The sequence below is a fragment of the Ooceraea biroi genome, chromosome 9, assembly GCF_003672135.1.
Source record: "Ooceraea biroi isolate clonal line C1 chromosome 9, Obir_v5.4, whole genome shotgun sequence".
Classification (NCBI taxonomy): domain Eukaryota; kingdom Metazoa; phylum Arthropoda; class Insecta; order Hymenoptera; family Formicidae; genus Ooceraea; species Ooceraea biroi.
The window spans coordinates 14,290,828-14,309,400 of record NC_039514.1 but is presented as its reverse complement, the minus strand read 5'-3'; the positions used below and the strand labels follow the sequence as shown (position 1 = coordinate 14,309,400).

The window sequence follows — 18,573 nt, the reverse complement described above, 5'->3', positions numbered from 1 at the left end:
CGGTCGTATATACGGATTTATTTTATGTGAATCGAAACACCGACAATAATTGTTTATTGGAGCGTTAATACAGTAATTTCGTTTCTAGCGGTTGCCGCCACCCGCGCGTTTTAATCTGTAAATGCATTGAAAAAAAGCATGGTATTGAAATAACGTATATTTTCAGCGATAGAAGAAAAACAAATGGAGAGGAGGCATCCGATTTAGGTTGCGCGGAAGAGTGCTCGAAATTAATCCGCCGAGAGAAGAGCTCAACGTAATTCACGACGAATCACGGTTGAGCTGCTGGAACATGCGACATCCGTTTTATCACCATTACGGAAGCAAAATTCCCTTTGGTGCGGCGAAAGAAAATGTCGTTCGTATTACTTTACCGTAAAGGTACTGTTTGACTGGCACTTTAATTGAAGAGTTCCAAGAACGCTTCCAACGGCCGAGGCAAACGTTGCACAGAGTATGTACAGAAGGAATTGTGCTTTGAGGGAGGTAATGTTAAATTAAAGGAGAATAAATTATATACAAATTTGTACATGATTTATACATATCCCCTTGAGAAATTCATTGTTGCACCAAGTACGATTGTGCTGTTCGCACGATATTTCTCGAAAGCGTTGAAACGTAAAAAGCAAACGGGTCAGGCCAGATATTATGCAAGATAAAAATCAAATTACACTGCCTCGTGTGGCAGATCACCGATGACCCCGAAAGAGGAGGCACTGGACAATGGGAATTCTACAGTTTTGTAGATAAAGAAGGTTGGGATATGGAAATGAGAGAGGACGGAAGGGAGGGAGGGAGGGAGATACAGAGAGACAGAGAGAGGAAGTCAGCGATGGTCGCCATTTACATTACACCCTAGGGTGAGATTGCAATTTCGCTTCCTTCGTTGCGCGGATGCTGCACTCTTGCCGCAGTTTCCCCCAATCCGTGGCGGCCGCTCGTTAGCATTCGTAGAAAGTCGTTTGTGACCGCAATGGATTACTGGAGAAGTTATGCAGGATGTCCTGCAAATAAATGGCACTGCACGCTGCTGTAGCCTAATTAATCTAACGCAGATGTGACGCTCATAGAAGGCATTATTTTATCAATTACGATCTTATGACACGAATTCGCGCGGTAACGGAATTCCAATCGCTATTGTTAAGCTTGACAAAGACAGCAAAACAGTTTAAAAATCTCTCAGTTACGCAAAGCAGAAACGGATTTAACGAATTATTTCTTCTGTCTGTTGCAGGTGAGTCTGCTCTCGATATAAAATACATATCACAGCCGTCGCGCGAAAGAGTGGTAAGTAGATGAAAAACAAATGCGGATGGAATAGATCCGCAGGTTAGCGCGGCGTGGAAAAGTAGGCTAAGCCATAGAATTTCAGATCAGCAGTATCGAAAGAGCGAGAAAGAGCGTGTCCTTTGTGGTGGATCACGGAATAATACGGCGTTAACCTTCCGGACATATTATGTGTCCGATGGATCGATGAAGCTCTCCGTCACCTTCAATGCAGATTGAGTAATGAAACCCAGTGACGTCGCAGCGTTGTCTCACGCTCACAAAAAACGGAATCAATCTTAAAGTAACGTTGATTGCAAAAAAATTGAATCAATCATGAGGCAGTATCGATCGATCAGTTTTCCCCTCGTTAAATTTCCATCGGATGCTCAGCGCGCATCGGTCATCCTATTTGCTCGCTAATTATTGCCTTAATAATTTCTCGCGTTTGCACGAAATTCTCTCCGAACGGCGCCTTTGTGCGCGCTTTGGCAGAACGAAGTGCATTATTACGAAGTGCAGTCCAAGTTTCCACGCCGCGCTTCGGAACGAGCGGATAATCGTAATCCCGGCTAACGGAGCGGGCGATATATCAACTCGACACTAACGCGATAATTAACAATGACTTATGGAGAAGGTCGCCGCGTATACGCAGCTACAATGAACGAAGCAATTAACGCTGGAACACAACTGCTAGCCGCGTGTCGCCAGCACCGAAATGAACTTTGTTGCCTCCTAATTAGGAGGAACAGCTGAAATATCCTGTATTGTTAAAGGCACGACATTGAAGCGTATGCATAAATCGTATCCGCGATCCACTAATTTGGAAAATGGAACCTCATTTTCCCGACCGGCGCGTGAGAGTCTCTCGGGGGAGAAACTATATAGCTGCAATTCTTCCCTTTTGTTAGACCCTTGATGAAGCTAGGAGATACGTGGGGTTGCTTCCCTCCCCCTCTTCCTGCTTGGAAGAGACGTTAAAAAAAATCTTGGGACTGCAGGGCTTTAAGCTTGAAGCGGAAGCACGCTTCTCTTCCTTTCTTCGCGAGAAAGATCGTAACCCTTCGAACAAGCACTTTCCAAATATGGGTCTCTTTTAGTCCCTATTGGGACATAGGTCACTCTTTTATCTGTTATCCTTTCGTACCTTTCTCTTTTGTTTTATGGTTTCTCCGCGAACAAATCAACGATAACAAATTTTTCGTCGGCTCTCTATTTTTTTTGTCATGTCCTTTCATTTAGAATTTTATTACTGATATTTCTAAAAAACAACCGGCCCGCTTCTCAGCTTTGAGGTCATTCGCGCGTGCCTGTATGTGTGTACTTGTATTCACGCCCTCGCGTGCCTCAAACGGTCAAAACGTACGACTGACCATAAAACTTTCCTGGTCCGGGGGTGGAGGGCGTTTGCGCCTCGTTTTATTCCGAACAGTATATAACGTTGCACAGTACCGGGGCAGCTGCTGATGCAAAGCTCCAGTCGCAACATGAGAAAAGGAGAAATATAGACAATGAGAGCAAGAGAGAGGAAAAGGGTAGACCAATATTAAAAGCTTCGTTTCACTCACAGTATACGTCTGTGATATCCTATGCATTTTTTTTCTTCCGATCGTCCGAAAGCATGACCCGATTAAGGGCAGTTTCCGCGTTTTTCTAAAAGTTAATCCTTTACAACCGTTGAATCCTTTATTGCATTTTTTTTATAAGAAAAACATTTACTCTAACGGAAACTATCGTATGGAATTAAATATTTAAATGAAAGATCAAACGCATATGTTTTATTAATCGCTGTCCCGATGAAAAAGGGGAAAACGGCACCAAAAAAAGAAAATATATGTGAAACGAAGTGTAAAAGAAAATATGAGAAATACGGTTTATTGGAATATTTACATACTCTTTTTATCGCATTATTGGCTGAAGAGATCTCTCACATATAATATATTTTTAACTACGCTTTTAATTTGCTTCATGGATTATTCGCTGAATTATTATTTTGCAAGCAAAATTGTGTTCTCGCGTTGTATCGTTGTAGCATTCTAACAGAAATGTATGAAGCGTATGAAAACGAGATATTACCAAGTATGATCGCATGTATTTTGCGTTTGCGATATTTGCTCGAAAAATATCTCTAACGATAAATCTATCTCCTCTGTTTTAACAGGGTGAAAACTCAGCTAATATTTAGATGCGCTTGCTCGTAATTGCGCTTGCTAGTAGAAAATTAAAATGCCTTTGTAACAGTGTATCGAAGTTAAACGAAGTTTATCCCTTTAAATCTGTATTACGTTATATGTATTACTAAATAGTATTAAATTCCTTGGACATGATAATATTTTTGTAATATTAGTTTTAAATATAGATATAAATCTTTAAACACTGCATTAAAAATATCTTCTTTTCGAAGGTTTTTTTTTATTCAAATCAGTGGTGATAGGATTCGAAAACTATGATGTTCTATGCCACACCGAAGAACTCGCATTTGAATATTTTCCATACTCGCGGAAATTCCGACGATCGGATCTTGAAATTTATTTCCCGCATGCGGTTTGCCGTCCACGCATTTACATGCACACACACATAAAGTACTAATGGATAGGGTCATTTCGCCATTCCAATGATAAGAAGATTCGCGCACATTTTCCATCATTTTTCATCAGCGACTCATTATTCAAACTGAATCTCTCGCACATTAATAGGACGTGTACTTGGACCGTCTTTGGGTAACCCGCATTTCTCGTGAGATCGAACTTCTCCTGCTGCACGAATTAATAGCAGCGTGCCTGTAAACATGTCCGCGCGCCCGTAAACTCCCATAATCCACGGATGCAATTTGCGATTCCCGAACTTTGTAACTAGAATGCCGGGTTGCCCGAAAGGTTACCAGGTTGCCGATTGTTCGGGCATTGAACAGGCTCCCAGTTTTCGTTTTATCGCCACACGCGATAGCGGACACACCTGAGCCAAGAGGAAGATCCGAATCTTCCTCCTCGACTTAAGGAAACTCAAACAAACCTCGAACAGAAATGGAACCCAAATAGAATAATTCCCGTCCACCGTGTATGTAGACGGATACGGATACACGATCGGATCATGAGGGTATGGATCCTTTTAATCGTGCTTTCGCACGATCCTTGAAATGAATTAACGCGAAACGGATAATTCACAGTGGCACTTCTAATCGTTACCTTATTGCCGCTTTGCGTGTAACGACATGCAGCCCTACATTCGAATTAGCGCGTCCCACAGTGGAATAACTTGCGCCGAGTGTTGCCGGGTGTACTCGGGGTTGGGGAGGGTGAGAGCAGGGTGGAAATAGTACTGCCGCACAGAGATATACATCATCCGTTATCTGAGCATACGAGAAGCACGTGTATCGAGCGCGGGAATGAAATACTGCTGGCGAGAGATAGCCAACGAGGAAATCTATTCCGACGAAATTATCCTAGGACAATAGCATTTCCAAACGAGAATCGAATACTGACGATATAGTCGATAAAGCGGTGCTTCTCTGAATACACGCATGTAACTAAATTCTTGTCGGGCGTCAGTGAAATTGATTCGATTATTTTTACGAATAATTTCATGATGGCACATTCACTCGTAGACGATCGCGTGCACGTGCGGGCCGAAAATACGATGGATAGCGATCGGAATTATCTCTTGGATGTACAATACAAACGGAATTAAATTCCCCGTTCAATAAGGCATCCGATCCCACAGATTGGGGAATCTCTCGCTTTTATAGAACGCCGTTTTGATAAATAAAAAGCAACGAAACAGCGAGCGATAACTCGAGCCGTCACATAGCTTGGTATTTACCTTACGTTTTATCCAGTGAAACAGACATTAACGTTAAAGCGAGCAATAAAGCCGAATCAAACCGGAAAATTTGCCGAGTTGATAGACCGTTCACAATCTCTACGTTATTTTCGCCGTCTCTGTAATAGCCCCTGCCCCAGTTTACTCAGTTTACCCAAAGCTAAATCGCATGAATAGATCTTAACTCGGTGAGATGCAAGTTCACATAGAGATCTCCCGATTCTGACCCGAGTTAACCTGCTTAGACTGACTATCCTTCCCATAATGTATTTACCTAGCGCGAAACCCGGATCCGGATAAGATTCGTTTCTCCGCGATCTCCACGGAGTCATCGGCGAGCATCACGATGGCTAATTAGTCGTTTCTGTTCGCCGAGATAGCCAATCAAGGAGCAGGAGCGTTTTGTTCGCGAAACGCCAATTTCACGTCGTCAAGCGCTCGTGCTCCATTCGTTGCGTATTGTCGAAGGCGAGATGCATTGTCCTTACTGATGGAAATGTGATTTACCTGGTACCGAATAAGGAGAACTGTCTGCGACATCGTTCTCGATAAACACATTCGTGATGTCTGACTGGTCTCGCAAGGCATTGTCGTGATCTCGAGCCAATTACGAGTTCGGGGTCTCAACTTGTTAATCAGAGGAACAACAATTTGGAGGCGACTTGTAACTCGAAGACATATAATAATATTAATGTTGCATTAACTTGTATAAGAATCTTACGGATAAGAATTAAATTTATTGATTTTTGAAACTAAAACGAGATCTGAACAAGATTTCTCCATTCTTTGCGTTTGCGTGAGGAGTTCTTTGAAAGAGCGTATTCAGCGAAACAGGAATCCGTTAACAAGCACAAGTATCGCCGAGGTCATCCATGTAAAAATAGTAAAATGAAAGAGATCGCTATTTCGCCGACGGGAAATTCCGGAAAAATACGCTACGCGTGCAAGTATTGCCTGCGAGCACGGCGTCTTTCTCTCGCCTCGCGTAAAATTTCCTTCGGGGTGAATCTCGAAGAATTGAAATCGCGAATCGTCGAAGACACTCCCTTGAAAATCCTCCTTATGGGCGCGCAAATGTAGCCATAAGATCTCATCTTACTTATCGGTGATTCGATTCGCGCTGGTATTGCTACTTTATCATCTTTGCGAATCTCATCAATGCAAATCGCGTTTTACTGATCGAATAATTGCTATTCGTCAGATAAAAATGTCGCCTCTTGCTTTTTTCAGTAATCCCGCATACAGTTTTCCAATAAATATCTTTTGACGCTTAACTGAACAACATAGAAGTTGGCTATCAGAGAAAAAAAAACTGTGCGCGGAAGCGGAATGAGAAATTCGATAGCAAAAAATGAATCGCACTTTCATCGCGAACGTGGAAAAACTCAAATAGAAATGCAAACAATTCAATTGGTTTCCAAAATGTATCTAGATTAAAAACTAACACAGGAACCGTCGAATACTGTGTGCATATAATTTTAAATAGAAAATTTTCCTCTAAAATCTAAAGTCGATTTTTCATAAGCAAAAATCGAATTTTTGCGGCAGCTTTTGCAAGATAACGTGAAAAATAACAAGCTTAAGCATATTAATGCGTATAAATAAAATATTGAAACGACGGATTTAATTCAGTAATCATAATCATCATTCATTTTCCGGAACAACACTTAAAAGTGAAAAGAGTGTGCATTTACAGCTTTATTTATCAGTGTTTAATTGTCAATTTAGTGCGTGACTCATTGCATTTATGAAGTTTACAACTCTCCTGACCCAAGCTAACAGCGTTATCAAACTATAATGTTTCATTGCTACCACGATGTTTCATTATGCGAGTAATTTGTGAATTTTATCACGCGAGATAATAATATTCGCGTGAGAACTGCTTGTGGTTACAATGCGTTTACATTATCATATATTTCAACATAACATGCAGCTAAATATTTTTCGCGTCGAATACTACGAATCGGGCAGTGCGTTTCCGACGATTAGTTTCAAAAAGTTATAATTCCTAGTTAATATGGTTAATTTCAGCTGAATTTATGCACATTGCGGTAGCTTCAACTTCATTCGTGGTTAATCCGTCTGTCAGTGTATCGTATTGCTGACCCAGAAACAAGGCAAACATTACATTGAGTATAAATCTCATATTCCGAACTTGTCGGCGCGGCGAATGCACTTTATTAGATTATAAGCGCAAGCGCTAATATTTGCAGTTGTATCTCGAGGATTCGACGACAATCCGAAGACCGCGGTGTATGCTGTTAATTAATGCATTATTCTACGTGTTGGTAATAATAACTAATTTAATTAACGATGTTACATGTGTTGATAATAATAATTAATTTAATTAACGATGTTACATTCCATACAATTAATTTTCGTACTCCTCTTTGATTTATACGATCGCATTATTTTTCATCTTTATCAAAAACGTATAAATTACCGAATTATGAGAACTCTTTCACCACGGGAAATGTTCGAAAACCATATATAACGATCTGATATAACCGTAATATATTTTGGATCATATAACTGTAACAGGACGTTTGAACTTCGCCTTTATCATATTTATGTATGGATACCACTTCTATCCTGTCGCACACACATTTTGGGTCAGTGCATTTCGGGATACCGACCAAATATTGTTATTTCAAACGTCACGGATCTCTCCCGTCGTCGAAAAATATTACGCCGTAATTTATTGAAAATTATTCCTCCTGAGTTTTTCAGGTACTTGTATAATTTGCTCCCTTCCCTTTTGTTTTGTCGAGAGAGCATTAGAAGTTTTTCAATTAAGAAAGGATTACATCCCGTTAAAATATTTTCCATTGCTCAAACAGGAAAAGGGTCTGGTGCTGAATAATCAAGGCAAACCTCCATCTGGATCAATTTCCGGGATAGCGTAAGGAAGCGTTTTAAGTCTGATATCAATCGGGGATCAGGAAAGAGACTATTCACTATCTATCATAACTGCTCTGTATAATTTTTAGTCTCTTCAAGGTTTAAAGTTTAATAATAATTAAGACTTGACTTTTCTTTAGTACGCGACTCTTCTGTTGGATACAATCTCGATTTATCGAAAGGTCTTCGGCAGTGAGCGACGAAATCGGTAATTTCTCGAAGCGTTTAAACTCGTATAAGTGCACGGAATACATTTAATTCTACAAAATCGTTTCCCCCTTCGATGGAGGAAACGAGGAGGAGGCGGTGGAGAAAGGGATCTCTCATGTAATTACCATTTAAAGGCTGGGTTCGTAGTAGCTGAGTAACCCCTTTGTCGCGCACAAATTGCGAACCAATAAAATTCAGAACCAATTCGCAGCGAAGTCCTTACTTGCTTATTTAACTTGCAAAAATATTTCTGCTCATCGTCATTCGATTGCTTTTTCGGGCCACTCTAGGAATCATGTATCTTTGTTTTTAATTCATCGGTATCGACGCGACATGCAGAATACTTTATGTCAGTTTGCATTTCTCGTAATTTCTTTTCAAACTTCTTGGAAACTGATTTTAACTTTTCGAAGATGCGACGAATCGCCGTCCTCTTTACATGTTTTTAAAATGCATCCTTTCTCATGTCTATACATTCAGGCATCTTTGTTTCCCTTACTTATCCTCTTACTCATTTCTTTACGGTGAAGTTATCCTCCATCAGTCCAAATGGATCTTTTCGGATTTCTAGTGAAAAATGTATGAACGTGAAGAGGAGGGGAATGAAGTGAACAGAAGAAAGTGCGAGGAAAAGTGCGCGATAGCGAGCGATCTCTTTCAATTCCTCTGCGAATTAATGTTCGAATTGACGGCTTTATCTTGCTAGCAGATATATTTCCTTCATTGAAAGATTTCGGTAAAGTTTTCGCGGCGGTATTACCGCCTCCGTTATGCGTCAGGTGCAAGAGCATTCGAGGAAAGAATTTCAAGAGTCGATAGAGCTCTCGCGATAATGCTACATCTATCATAACGAGCGATCGTGTTAAAATTTAATATATTTATCCAAGCAGAATTATAATTGTGATTATATACAAACTTTGTGTCAAGTTTCTTGCGATCTAACACGTTTCAAGATCTTTTAATAAATACATAATAAAGTATAGAGGACAAGCGAAAGTAACATAGACCTCCTAAAGAGATATACCCCTATTTCTCAGAAAGTAAATGTTACACTTTATCAAAACTAATATAAACGCGATCTATTTAGTTAATTAACGTATTAATAACTCATAGTTTATATTTCCTGTTTGTATGCTAAATGAGCTTGTATCGAGTTCTTAAAGTTCGAAAGTTGTTTTTCTATAAGTTTTCTATAACATAAAGTTCTTTAACAAATTACGTAGTTTAAACAACGGTAGTTATCTTTTTTTATAATATCAAGTTCTTCTACATGCTTGTAGCTTTCTAAAAATATTTTATTTTTATTTTTATCTTTATTACTTTTTTTACGGTACGATTGCAAAGATTTAGAATTTAAATTTGAGAGTTCGTCATAAACCGACATATTCTATGCGATATGTGCGCCGTTCGATCAACATAAGTTAAGAGATAATGGTATGTCGGTTTTGGCGTCTTTCCTCTAATTTATTTAGCACTGATATTAAAATAATTAAAGGAGCCAGAATTGAATTTAATCGTGTTCAAAAATAACGCCTCAGTTTAATCATTTAAACAAACCGACGAGTGAAAATAACGGAAGATCGATACCAAGCTCGGATCGTGATTAAGTTTTGGTCACGATGATAATAGCGAACGAACAAATTATGTTCGAAGGGCAGTTTAGACGATCCGACAAGAAAAAACCGCTGGAAGAAGTAAATAAATTCCCCTGGCAAAATCGATCTGTGTCAGAGAGGAAATCTGTCGAGAAGAGGGCCGGTGACGGTGCGTGATCAGCCAATCGAACGCGTCGACCGCGTCGTCCGTCGTCGCGGTCCAGAAAATACAATTTACGTCCGATTCGCCCAGTCAAGCGTGTGGATGCGTATAAGTGGCGCATCCACATGGGCTACCGCATAAGCTATCGCGTTTCCGCAGGACTGAACGAAATCCTTAATATCGCCATAACAAAACGTGTCATTCACACACACGAGGCCGCACACACATGCCCGCACGTATACCCAGGCATACACGTGGCAACGTAATACGTTAACTAGCCTCAAGAAGCAAATGTAGCGTCATCGGGGGCGTCGCGACGTCCCCGACAACGTTAAACATCCGCTGCTGGGTTTATATCGTCTCGAGTGAGCGGAAGATTCGTTATTGCAGCGATTACACTGGCTTCTGGTAGGAAAGAGATAAGACGCCTGGCTTCACTCGCGAGGCTTCGCCATATTCGCTTTCTTTCACCGTTACTTAGCTGAGCAATTATCTTTTTCGCCTTCGTGAAAAGAATCGTTTGAGGCGGAAATCTTTTGAATCAAGAATCCCCGAATTGCGATCTCACGATAGAGATCCAGTACTCTTGTCTTCATCTCTTTTTCGTTTTTTTTCATCCCTTTATTATTTTATATCTTGTAATCAGTTTAATCCTGAGCAACAAATTATCGATTTTCTAATCTTAGATGATTGATGGGAAAACTTGATCCCGTTGCATTGGATATAGGATTTGACAAGGGAATTTATTTACTTCTTCCAGCGGGTTTTTCCTGTCGGATCGTCTAAAGTTAGACTCTAAACCACACTTCGAATGTAATTTGTTCGTTCTATTATTATCGTGACCAAAAATTAATCGTGAGCTTGGTATCGATCTTCCGCTATTTTCACTCATCGGTTTGTTTAAATGATCAAACTGAGGCGTCATTTTTAAACACGTTAAATTCAATTCTGGCTCCTTTAATTATTTTAATATCAGTGCTAAATAAATTAGAAGAAAAACGCCAAAATCGACATACCATTATCTCTTAACTTAAAGCTCAAAATAAAAATTTGCGTATACATATAGGTATATGCTAGAGACTACCTCTTATTAGATGATATTATAATTTTTTATATTGTTTCTAGTTTTCAAGAAAATAACGTTTTTCTAAGCATATAGGATTTTGGAACATCGTTGTATACATGATTCACAAACAAATTTTGAATTGTAATTCCCGTCAAGCTTTATAGCTTAACTATAAATATATAACTATATATATATATATATATATATATATATATATATATGTATATATATAAACCACCATCTCTCGAAGAAAATTGCATGCATTTTCACATTATTGAATTTTTCGTGGACTTTTCGAAGCTGCTTTTACTCGTTTGTACTGAGAAAGTTTGATTTAAAATTGAGATATTCTGTCTATATGCAAAATAACGAATTAATATGTAACAACATAAACAGTCATATATCTAAAGATATTCTCTAAACTCGTAAATGGATTCTACTGGTGCAACCGAGCGAGTAAAGCCCCACCATCGCGCGCAGTGTCACCATCGACATCCGCAGTGCCGTTGTTGGCATCCGGCCAAAATCCATCTTTCGACCTCCATCCCCCCGCTACGTACTTAGTAAATCGAGGTTACCCGGGTTCCCAGCGACGCGCCCGCCTTTATCGTCCGAATTTTCGGACCGTGATCCGATATAAGGTCAGGATCGCGTCTACGTTTTATGTCACTAAAATATTTTTGGACTTCAATCCTTTAAATGTCTTAATATATTCTAGACGAAACTGTCGGTGACTGTAGATTTGCGATAATCATTCAAATGTTAAAAGTCAATCGAGAGAAGAGAATAGATATTATTGAGTTGTAACATATATTCATCTCGTGTATTATTAAAAACACTTAAGAAACGGGACGAATATATGTTACAAGTCAATCCAATCGTGGAGATCCTTCAGGAACACCTAGAACTGGGTCTATCAATTTATTCAACTGGGTCGCATAGGGAACACCTCGAACGCGCTGTTACGAGACCTCTGAAAAACAAGTGTTTCTAGAATCCTTCTCGCGGTTCAAAGGAAGATGGCAGTCCCCTATGGTGTCTCCTTATCTCTTCTTTTATCGCTACGTGGGATTCTCTCACGAGGATTTATGGAGCGGGACGATGAAAACTATCCATCTTTCTCCACGACTTGGCAAACGGGCTTTGCGCGATAACGTTCCCTGGATCGCAGGAGTTATCTCCAGATGTTGATTGGCCTCTGTCATTTTTATCCGCGGAGCTTTTTGTTCGTCATATCCTGTCGTGACGTCGTCGTTGAAAAGACAAATGTATTATTTTGCGTGACGAGTGCTTAAGTGTAGTATCTCGGGTTCCCGTAGGTACGAAACATCAGACATGTCCCGCCGCAAATTGGATCCTTTCTGCGAATAATGCACAGCTATCTGCGATAACAACTTTTGCATTACTATTAACGATTAATAAAAGGGGAGAGGAGCACTGCAATTACATTTAAATTAATTGGTTGACCTATTGGTTAATGCAGAATGATGATATTTCCTTGGCAATTACGTTATCGTTATGCCTGTAAGCACGTGAGAGGAAGGAACCGGAAGGAACAACGGAACTTGCCGATAGAGATGATATCGCGAGAACGGATGGTCCCTACCGCTGTGGACAGCATACGAAGACAACGGACGAGGCGAGATGGGTGCGAGAGATATGGAAATGGTTTCCTTGAAGGCGGCGATGCGGCGAGAGACCCGTGAAAAAAGAAGTCGTTAGAGCGAAAAGTGATAAAGAGATCCTCATGCTTTGCATAAGGTTTTGCACTGATATAGGAAGAAGCGCGCGCGGAAGAGAGATGTAAGCATTAGATGACTTAATTTCTATTATAACGCGAAAAACGCGGATATTAGCGCGAGAAAATCTTACTGGAGACGAAGCTAAGCTTAAATATTCGCATTTAAGCGCCGCTTCGCAGGATAATAGTTGTAACACGGGTAGTCCAAGGGATTATGGGATAAATATCACACTCTTTACGTGTCACGTGGGAGCAAAAGCAAGATCGTCTTCACGGTTAGTCAATTCCTTCTTGCCTCTGATACGATCGATGATCGGCATTGTCTTCCTCCCAGGGACCGAATACGTATCGCGCCTATATCGAAATCTACTTCGCAGTTTGGACATGCGGGCTGATAACGATATTCGCTGGTAGATTAGGTAGCAATTAGACCTTTCTAATCTGGGTGCTTGAGACCGTATTGCTGCCAGCGTACTCTATTCAAGCTGGTACAACCCTCAAAACGGTCCTTCGTAATCCCCATTATCGCGTTAGACCTTCGAAAATCTTCCTCCGGCCAAAACATATGGCAATATTCGGGATAGTGTTGGAAAGTTAATCTTATTAACTTTCTGTACAATAATAGCTTTGGGACCCCTTGAGAAAACCGTTGTTACTGAACGATCAGCACAAGATATTGCTCATATGAATCACACCAGAAAAGAAGCAACTATTTTAACGAAAAATAAATTTCTATAGAAATTAAACTTAAAACTTCATTTTGTTAAAATTGCAACCTTCTAACGTTTCTTATTTTTTTAATCAAAATTGCTAGCTTCTGAAAAATTACTATTAGATTTTAAAAATAATTATTTTAATTCCCGATTTTAATCAATTTCCCTCATTTATATTTCGCGTGCATCTCAAAGAGATCAAAACAATCTGAACAGGCAACAAGGGTTCAACAGGCAACAGCAGGCTATCCGATGTTGAAGTGAACGTGCGTGACAGGAAAAGAGTGCCTTGTCCGGAATTCTGACGTATGGACGCACATTTGGAGGCAACTCCATTAGAATCATGCGAAGAATTCTCTTGGACGACGTATTACGAATGTGGTTTCTAGAAGTAAAAGCTGAGATCGCACTGGGGAATAAGAATGGAATAGGCGGGTAGGGGTGGCATGTGCGCTTTATGATCGTGGATATATTCCATTTTCGTCTTTCGCCACTTTATCCGTCCGCCTCCGGCGAGGCTGGCTAAGTACGTTTGATTGTAAGCTGCCCAGCCAAGTTTAAGGCTGATTTACAGCCGAGTGGTAGCCTGACTCGTGCGCACGTGAGTGGACTCTACTTGGTTTCTATTCTCAAGTGCTAAGCCGCTGTTAGCTCCACGCGTGACGCAATGCAATCTTTCTATCCAGTCGTCTTTAAGAAACTCTGCTTTCTGCCTACCACGTTTCCGTGTCTTTAAATTATTATAAATGGGAATCTGCTTCCATGTTGTTCCGTAACTCGCATCGATCGTCTTCAATTCGAGTTTGATCGATTTGTCGATCGCTGATTGTTTCTTACGAAATCTGGAACAGGATACGGAAGGGATGATCGAAAAACGCGTGTCTTGTTACGAACAGCGCTTTGAAGGAGCACGCTCGTTCACATGATCGTGATTTATTGGCTCAATATACGACAGACTCACAATCAATAACATCTTTTTTCATTTGTGAAACGGTAGAGGAAAACGAAATTTAGACTGACGACTTATTTGTTCAAGACGTACTTGATCAGACTACAGTAACGAGAAAGTATCGAGGTACAAAAGGAAAGAAACGTTGTGAAGAGGCGAGAGTCGAGAGTGAATGACGAAGGAGAATACAGGAGGAGGGTGAGGAGGGACGGTTGGAAGAGCAAATGAGTTGGAAGCGAGAAAAAGAGAAGCAACGGTAATTAGACGGACGATTGAGCCTTTCTTAAGAGATGATCCTAGTTGGAAGCAGTTGCAGGCGAGGTAAGCGGGGTGAGTGGTTCGATGTTCGATCCAAACGTGAAATTAGATGGCCACCGCTATTTAGACGTCGGTAGAACAAATAGCTCTCGGTACGGCAGGGGAATTAGTAGTCGTGCAAAAAGCATGCGATGCGGATTAGCGATTCGATCATGAGCTATTAACGGCACGGTACAGAGGAGCCGATTAATCCTGCAGGATACGTCAATCCCGAATGCGGGCGGCCGCATCATATTAACGTCAAAACGCGTCGCCTCTCTACGTCCCTGCGAAAACCACAAGCGAACGGCGCCATGCACCGTGTCGACACTCTCTTTGTCGGCATATAAATTAACTTACAAGACTGGTTAACTAATCATTCAATCATTAATACCGAATTATCTGTAATTCAGTTATTAACTAATATTATAATACTGCTTTACATAATATATGCTTTAGATAATGATTCGATTACATCAATACGTTATTAATAATGGACAATTCACAATACATGATAATGATGGTCCCATAAAATAAACATGTAGATAAGATGGAATCGATACAAATCCTTTACGATAGAAAAAGTTAGCGTTGCATAACGTCGCGTCATTATTTCACAATCAAACGAAGGGGTGTATACGTCTCGGGGCGCGAATTGCCGAGTATACATTCTCATAGTACAACGACGCTGTTGGCATCCAGTAGCCGTTACTACGAGTCTTATCAGCAACCATGCGTTTAACTTAAGGTTGTTGCCACGTCGCATAGATCGTTGTTGCTCGCTAATTCGCCATTACTAATACCGCTAACAGTGCGAATTTACGCGCAATCTGTAAATCGCGAATCTCCCATTTTTTAAGCGTGATTTACGCCCTACTCTGCCTAATAGAAATCCTATCTTCAATTGAAGATTGTGAGAATTACAGACCTTTTCGTGATTCCGTGAGGAATTAAGGGATTACAACGGGAACTTGGTTCGGCACGAATGATAGTTAATCAGATTTTTATCAGGCGGGGGTGAAAGCTATCTACAAAAGTTGGAGAGGCACGTCGTCCACGCATCATCATGGTCGGACTGCAGACAGTCCGCTGCCAATCATTATATCTCCGGCATGCGGACATACCACCGCGTGCGAAACGGGGTATGCGAGAGGGTCAGGGGACGTTCTGCTGGTCGATGAGGGAATATGGCAGCGCGGTAAGGGATGCGACGAGAGCGGTCGACGAGAACACGCTCGCGGGAATGAGGGGGTGACAAAGAGCGAGCACTATATTGGCATACCAACGGCGGGCGATATAGGAATACTTCAAGAACAACTTTATAGCGTGGAAGCCCGCCGACTCGAGATCCCTGCCTCGAAGATCGCCTACCTTTCTCCCCTTACTCTGGCGCGCAGCTACAAAGGTGAGCGAAAGCTGCGGGCTCGGCTCTCTCTTTCCTATGTGAATTCATTCGAGAGCGTAGAAACAAGCGGTTGAAAAAAGAACCGAGTATTCCGTGAAATTCACTGCCCGATTCCGAAAATTTCTCACTTTACGTGCTTTGCTTTTAAATTAAAAAAAGGGAAATACACTTTTAAACGTTTATTAATAACTACGGATGAAGTAAGGAAGTAAAGATCGCGCTTTAACTACGTAAACTGCATCAACTGTGCGTGTTGAGCAGCGGAAATATCATCCGTGCACGCGGCGTCTTGACAGTTTTCCTAACTTTGTTACCTTAGCACTTTCGCCATTTGTAACTTCCTTATTAATTAAGGAAGACAGCTTTCATCATCGCGTCTTTGCCTGCTGTGAAGTTTACATGTAAATTAACTGATGATTTATTTATTTATGAGACGAAAAATCTATTCCGTGCACAACTGTCTAATTCTTGTATGTTTCTGCTTTTTAAATAAATTGTATGAAGGGTTTCATTGGAGTTGGTGCCTGAAGCATTCGTGTTTGACCAATCATGTAGACGTTCCACTGTTATAATACCGTGTGTGTACAGAGCCACGTGCACATGTTGGAATTCTCGAACGCAATCAAACGCAACGCATTTGACGTGATTGAGGTCATCAAGGCGTGCTTAAACGTTACTAACGGAATAAGCTACACCAAACACATAGATTGCATCTCTCCGCCGTTGCTTTCCGCCATTATTAGCTGAGATACCAACGCCGCGATTTTTTCATTAAAATCTTGTAATTTAAATTCTCTTTTTTTCATTTATTCTTAGAAAAATTCCTTGCTCACCAATACCTTGCTTTTGAGGATTAGAATAGCTCCTAACTAGTACTTATAAAGAATTAAAGTAAATAACTGCTATAGTTATGGACAACCGAAAGATGTGTAAATGTAATCTTAGTAAATAAAAAAATTAAGAAAAAATTTAAATTTTTGATAGAAGATTTAGACTGCTGAAATTCTTAAAATGTGTTCAGTTTTTACTTTAATAAAAGTTACAATTTCCCCTTTATTCACAGTATTAGTTCCCATTTAAGACTTGCAAAACATAGTTGCATTGTTTACAAAATGCGATAACATATTAAGCCAGATAGCTTGCGGAAAATGTGGCGGCGAGTCGTATAAGCGAGCGAAGAGGTCGGTCAGGGTGATTTAGGCGAATCAGTAACCCGCGGTGTTGCGTTACTTGTTTACTGCCGGAGCAGCCGTTGCATTATTCAACAGCCGCCCATATTTATCAAGCCGATAGTCGAGTAGGGTGGCAGCACGTACGAACGATACGTAAACGCATAAAAGAAAGTAAACGATGGTGAGACCTCCTAAGAATCGCTTCCTATGGATGACTTTTCTTTCTCCCCCGTTGCAATTGGCTAAAAGCACAGACATTACATTGTAAGAAAAACAGGATAGGAGCTGACTCTCCTAAGTCCTTTTAAATTATATACGTGTCCGGCAACTTGTAGGTAGAATTAACATGAAAAGATAATAATTTTTCAATTTCAAAAATCAATTTTCTCAGGAAAACTTTATCCAAAAAGAATCTAATCTCTTCTTTCAATTTACTTTCCCCGGGATCGACAACTACCAAAGAACACTTTGGAATTCTTTCTTAAAGAATTCTATCTTAACTTTTGAGTTTCTCTTTCTCTTTTAACATTGATTATGTGCATGTTATGGTGTAATATACATTATTCCGCAAAAATGGAGCCAGGAGTGTACAACTTTTGCAGACGCGAGAAATTGCAATTAGCAAAACGCGGAGGCATTTGCACGCAAGCATTCCGAGGGAAGGCGGAAAGCCATTAAGGAATATTCCCACGTGTAGAGCACACTTAATGAGCGATATAATTTATTGGGTCTACTCGTGGGTAGTGGGTAGTTAATAGGGTCTGCGACCTACGACCCATTAACCGGAGGTCGATTGCAAGATATCGTTGCCGAACATCTGTCATACGTTAGCCGCGGTAGGCCAAAGCAGAACTCAAATCGAAAAATTATTCAAATATCCCTAAAATATGCGGACCAAAATTCCACTTGGGACTTGGACACGGACATGATTCACCATATTTGATTATCGAAACTCGAAACGAATCCACTAACTACTCGTCCGATTATTTCGATTAATTTGAGTAAAGTTACAGAAGCAATGAAGCATCTCTGTTGTCTCATCCATGCGTTCCACGTCGTTTCACAGTTGTGAATCAGCTTATGTACTGCTGCAATATTTATCGTTGCAGTTCTTAGGAGTCCTGTATCCAAATATTTATACAAGGTGGCACACAATTCGTTCGCTTCCTCTCGACTGCAAACACAACGAATAGAAGAACGTCGAAGAATGTACAGAACACTGTGTAATCTTTCATAACTCCAGTTTATCGGCCATTTCTCTGTTAACTCACTTACA

The 18,573-nt window shown here is 40.5% G+C and overlaps 1 protein-coding gene across 1 annotated transcript in view; it reads left to right on the top strand.

The window, feature by feature from the left end:
• The window catches only part of LOC105275986 (complexin), a 97,395-nt gene that overhangs the window by 56,980 nt on the left and 21,842 nt on the right, over nt 1–18,573 (top strand). The window lies entirely within an intron of this gene.